Source organism: Carassius gibelio, chromosome A7 (genome assembly GCF_023724105.1).
Source record: "Carassius gibelio isolate Cgi1373 ecotype wild population from Czech Republic chromosome A7, carGib1.2-hapl.c, whole genome shotgun sequence".
NCBI lineage: Eukaryota > Metazoa > Chordata > Actinopteri > Cypriniformes > Cyprinidae > Carassius > Carassius gibelio.
Window position 1 is genome coordinate 2,423,991 of NC_068377.1, and position 6,509 is coordinate 2,430,499.

Sequence of the window (6,509 nt, forward strand, 5' to 3'; positions counted from 1 at the left end):
ACCTCACAGTTATGTTTTGGTGAATGTACTGTAAGGTTTTGGCTTTTGGCAGCACTTAGTCAATATCTATGATAAAATTATGGATTGTAGGATAAACGAAAGGGCGAAAAGGATGTTGAATGAGACTCCAAATGAGAGCTGAGATATTAGATGGACACAATTTCTGGGATGCACAAAAAATACTTTAAATATTTTACACTTTAAATTGACCTGCTTTTATATGCTACCTGCTGTCCCTTCCTAGATTCAAATAAATTTTTGATAACTGCATGTAAACTTAGTTTATTTGCACACACTGAAAAAAATAAGAAATAAACAAATCTTAATAAATCTAATTTAACTGCTTTTGTTAAAGTCCAATATACTGTTTATCATTACTGAATTAACCTAAATGCATTAATTTATACCAATAAAACGTATAATGTAGAAATAGCCCTTTATTATGAAGTTACCAGTTTTTTTTTCAGAGTACATTAGGTTTAATGGCCTTCATGGTTACATTCCTACTAATCAAGACTGTGTGCAATCAATACATTACACTTACAATGTGTAAGCAGCAAAAATCAGACTGCATTTGTTTTTTACAGTTTCTTTATTATGCCTCTGACAGTTGTTCATTAAGCTTGCATTGAAATGTAATAATGACCAAAGTACATACTGTAAATAGTAACTGGTGATATTTTTTGATAACCAGTATACAGTGGCACTTCCCATACTTTTTGATTATCCAAAGTGGTAAATATGAAAACACAATGAAAATAAGTGTACTAAACTGATAAATCAATTAAACATATTGAATTGTAGAATTTCAGAAGTTTGTGGGTGAATTAAATGAATATGTTTTTAGTTGTTTTACCTAAATGTATTTTTTTTTCTTTTTTTTTTCTTTTTCAATCATATTGATGCCCATAATTATATACAGTCTTTTTTCAGTTTTTTCATGTTCATCAAGTTGCAACAGCATCTGACTTTACCAGCTTGAGAAACTAATAGATAATCACCATCTATTAAAGACCAGAATACAAGCCAAGTCTAAACAGGTTTTCATCTATACACTGGGACGGGCTAAAATGTTTATGAACCACTACTAGTGCAAAACTGAGGAAGCTCTCTGATCCAGTTTACTCCAGATCAGATCTTGGATCCGGTGTACAGCAGTGTTTGTGAATGGCAGTGAATCAGTGTTAATCACCTTGAGAATAATAGTGAGGAGCGCGGCGCTGACGGCGAGAGGCAATGTGCTGCTGATGGCCCAGCTCAGCCAGTAGGTGGAACTCTTCAATCCCATCATCCTCACAGTCTCCTTCAGACGAGCCTCCTTCTCCTGAACCACACCCTTGACTATCAACGCAACTGAGAAGATCCACGCCAAAGTCATATATAGAGGCAGGGAGCGAGTCAGAGATCTCAGAAACCTGCACATGCACACACAAACAAGCATGAAAACCACCTTGCAAACTTAATTCAAAGATTTATATCACATATATACAGATCATACAACCAAGCAGAGTTCTTCCCAAACCAACAGGTTTCTATATATCATTTAACACGGACACCACAGGAAATATGCTATATGTCACTAAAGGCCTGCGGCTGCAAAGAGCTGCCTCTAGATCATTTGTCCTACTGCCTTCAATACATTAAATCCCAGAATACTCCTGTCTATTGGGAATCACAGGAACTTCACCCCGCTGGCTTGAGATCTATGTCACTAGAAGATACTTCAGGGTAACTTGGATGGAAAGAGAGTCACAGTCACATCAACCGATCACTGGGGTACCGCAGGGTTCGGTGCGTGGCCCACTTCTCTTCTCAATTTACTCAAAACCACTGGAGACGATCATTCTGAGACATGGATTTTTGCTAGCCCTGCTACTTCTTGTTTCAACCTGACAGCCCCACAGCAGGTGCATAGATCTAGACATGTCAACACTATCTTACCTACACTCATATTTATAATGTAATGCTCCCTGCAGAAGTCTGCTGTCAAAGAGGCATAAGATCACTTCCTGAACTTTCATAGTCACTGTCAACATGCTTGTAAATACATACCTAGTTCTTACAATTTTTAAATGAAGGTGAAAACATAAATCCGTTTGCTCATCTGCTCTGACTAATCAACAGAACTGTGTAAAAATGGTCAGTGCATCTGAATAGGGAAGCACACAGCAACACATTTAGCCAAAGTGGTTAACAAACACCCAGTAATGCAATTAACAAAGTCCTCCATCAATTTACACCATGCAGCTAATTTTTTAATTCAGCACTAATCTGATGATTCCCTGCACATTCTATCCATTTTCGCCATGGAAACGAAGTGACGATGAAAGAGTTTCAGAAAGTAACAAGCTGAGAAAGCTGAATAATCTCACCGCTGATTATAAGTACGTCTATAACAGGTCTTTAGAGAAGCACAGAAGTGACCTGTTTCACAAGAAAAATAAATACACGACTGCAGGGTAAAGCTGATTCCACTACTGGTTTACGGCTATAACATTAGCATACTTCTCATATTTTCCTTATTGTGTATTCCATTATATAATATACATAAAAATGCATTTACATTTGGTCAAAACTTATTCGTTCATACTTATTCCCAGCACAGATGGTTTCCAAGAACAGTGAAATTCAATCCAATGCAATTCAATATACTGAAGCTGGTATTAAAATGACAAAGATATTGTGTATGCCCATTAGAATGAAACCAGGTTATTATATCTGCTATTTCCCAGATAATCATGTACACATTATCTGCCTTAGTTTTCAATGTGTAAGTAAGCCATTATCTGTGAATGTGGAGACTTCCGGTTCATTAGCCGCTGAAGAGAAATAACAAGAAGAATAGTAAAGTGCAGTAAACGGTAAAACTGTTTGCTCTACAAATCAGTGCATTCATAATTAAGATAATTCATTAAAATAATATGGTAAGACACTCCAATTTGCCATATCAAGCAGCAAAAAGAGCTGTTTTGTACAGCTAATAATGGCTGGAAGCAAATGAGACCAAAAGCCAGACCCATAAAAATTACAAATGGCCGTGCACGCTCTTATGGGAAAAATAAGGTAGATACATTCATTCCAAAACCACAGTAACAGAGCAGCCAAGTTCAACATGGTAATGTACAATAAACAATAACTCATAATGATGGCATCTGCAATGTGCAGTGCTGTATCATTAGGTACGCTTGGAAAAATGACATACATATGGCCTAACATATCTTAGCACATCGCTAGCATGTTTTAACATGTCTTTAACATTACCTAACACATCACGAGCATGTTCCAGCATTTTGGTATCAGTTTTAAAACATGCTAGCAACAAGCTCAACATGCTATAAACATACTAGCAACATGTTCGGAACATGATTAACATGATAGCAACATACTAATTCCTGCTAGCAACATGCTAAAATGTTAGTCATGTACTCATAGACAGTAATAGAAATGGACACAGCGACCCCATTGGATTCAACGGAGACAAGTTAAGTCAATTAGAAGCATATGCGCTTCCTGGGGGTCGGGCGTACTGCGCAGACTCAAACTGAGTTTGATGACGTAAATGTCACGTGAGCAACCTGTCTGACAATTTTTAGTCTTCTAATCGCTGTGCCAAGGGAAATCTGAATCACCAACCGAATCTGGCAGACGTTGTTGAATAATTTTGTCCCGTTGCTTTTATGGACTCTCTATGGGCTTCTCCCTTGACTTCATGCCTCCACATCCCCCCGATAGCCTCATAGACAGTAAAAGATTGCCTGAGAGCTTCACCTCCTGTCCATACGGCTTATTTTTACAAAAAAACTGCTTCTACGGGGCCACAACGTAAGATACAAGGTAATGGTGCCTTTTATAAATTTTTGTGTTTCTTTAGAAATAATTAATGGACAAATGGAGTCTTTAAACGCCTCAGATGTAAAGTTATTTGCTGTCAAAGTGACGCCAAAATGCATGGGAGTCAATTGGATGCTAACAGCAGGTGGGGGTCCACTAGAATGTGCTAAAAAATGACAAGAAAATGACAATTCAAGCTAATAATCTGTTAAATGTGCTATAAACATGATAATAACATTCAATTGAATGTCAACAGCATGCTTAACATTTTAACCATCTGTTAAAACATACGGAAAACATGCTAGCAACATGTTAAAAACATGTTCATTCAGGTTAACTTGGTACACATGCTAGAAATATGGTAGAATTCATGCTGACAATGTGCTAGATGCATGCTAACAACATGCTAATCCATGGAATCAACATGGTTAACATGCTAGCAAAATTATAATTCATGGTATCAACATGTTAAACATGTTAAGCAAAAAATATGTTTAAAATATGTTAAACTTGATAAACATGCTAAAATATGCTACAGTACCCAGTGTTAAAGCATGTGAGCAACAAGCTAATCATGCTATAAACATACTAGCAACATGCTAACAACATACTAAAAATTAGAAACATGTTAGCAGCATGTTAAATATATGGGTTTTAATATGACGATGTACGGTTTTATGATGATGGTACGAGCAAGTTAATGAGATAAACATAAGTGAGATGACAGAAGTGTCTCTGACAGAAACTGAAGGAGTTCAGGTCTGTGAGGGGAGTGAACTGACAAAAGATGATTTCCCCAGCCCTACACGCTATAGTTCTCACTTTGAGCACTCACATGGGGAGCCGGAGCAAACAGACAGAGAGAACAAACTAAATGAACTGACACAGGGAACGACATGACTGAGCAGTTCAGTTTAGAAAGAGACCCAAAGCGCCTGTGGCGGTCTGAAGCTGTGTGAATATTGCTGGAACTTCTTCATAGCAGAAGTGCTGTCGGATGTATGATGCTGCTTTCAAACAAGTTCAAATATTTACACAATGTTTCATTCATATTAATATTTAAGAAGATACAGACTTCAGATCTTGGCCACTATTGGACCTCAATGGAAATGAGTTTTTTTTTTTTTTTTTTTTGCGCGTGAACACAAACAAGAAAGCTCTGGAAGTGTGAAACCGGCTAATCCTCAAAGCGAGGGAACAAACACGTTATCTCCATGCAAATAAACACAAAATACTCTGGAAACTGCAAAAAAAAAAAAAAGCTCTTTAAAAAACGATGGAGGGAGGCAGCGAGTGATACGGAGGAGGTCGGCTCTAAATCATCAACTATTTGATTCTGTGCATATCAACTTACCATAATAACCCAATTTAGAGGAATCAAAGATCAACCCGTTTCTGCTTGATTTGCCTCAATTCTGGAATAATCGTTTCCCTGTAATTATTTCCACTGTGATCACGAGCATCAAAACCACAAAGCACTTTGACTTTATGAATGTGTAACCTCTCAACACAAGCACTTTCCTTTCCTCTCCGCTAAATGGATTATTGTGCCTTTTAACTTTACATTTGAGCATTTTTTGCTATTTTTCTTAATTACTTTAATAGCATTGTAGCTTGGCTTTGTCATTTCTCATGAAAAACATAGCATTTCTTCATTTCATAAACCAAATAAAATCATTTCTGTTGAATTTAGCTCAGACTGAACTGATCTGTCAAAATGAACTGTGTGGTCAGATGCCTACTGAATTCATCTTTATTTTTGATTTCATGTTGACCTTTTCAGTGTGATCTGTGTGTTCTCAAAATGCTTTGTGATCAAGTTGCATGATTTATATTTTCTTTTGGACTTATTTGTGATTTGCTTGATTATTCAGCTTAATTTCTTCTCCAGGGATGCAGACTCATCAGTGGCAAAAAATTTATCTAAAATGCAAACTGAGACCTTTAAACTCTCAATTTAGTTAAAAAAAAAAAAAAAATATATATATATATATATATATATATATATATATTTAGTTTAAAACATCTGATTTAAAAGCAATTTATTATGACTATACTGAATATTAATAATAATTTATTGTATTATTATTATTATTATTATTATTATTATTATTATTATTATTATTATTATTATTATATGTGAACATTTGATTCAGTTCTAAAACAAATTAACAAATTAATGAAGAGATACTATAGTGAATATACTGTACCGTAAAATAAAAAATGGCTATAAAATAGTATTAACAATAAAATAATAATAATAATAATAATAATAATAATAATAATAATAATAATAATAATAAAAAGCCACATATTAATAATTACAATTATTATAACTATATATTATTATATTACAATAATAATAATAAAAAATTAAAGATTATTATAATATAAAATAATTTAATAATAATAATAATAATAATAATAATAATAATAATAATAATAAAAATCCACATATTAATAATTACAATTATTATAATTATATATTATTATATTAAAATAATAATAATAAAAAAATAAAGATTATTATAATATAAAATAATTTAATAATAATAATAATAATTGTATATTATATAAAAACAGCAAAATTGCAATATAAATATTTATATATAAAATATAATCTCTACAATACTAATGTCTCATTTCTTAGATTTTTATATTGGCAGAAAAACCTTAAA

The 6,509-nt window shown here is 33.9% G+C and overlaps 1 protein-coding gene across 1 annotated transcript in view; it reads right to left on the bottom strand.

The window, feature by feature from the left end:
* Positions 1-6,509, bottom strand: part of LOC128016415 (phospholipid-transporting ATPase ABCA1) — a 107,471-nt gene that overhangs the window by 54,471 nt on the left and 46,491 nt on the right. The window lies entirely within an intron of this gene.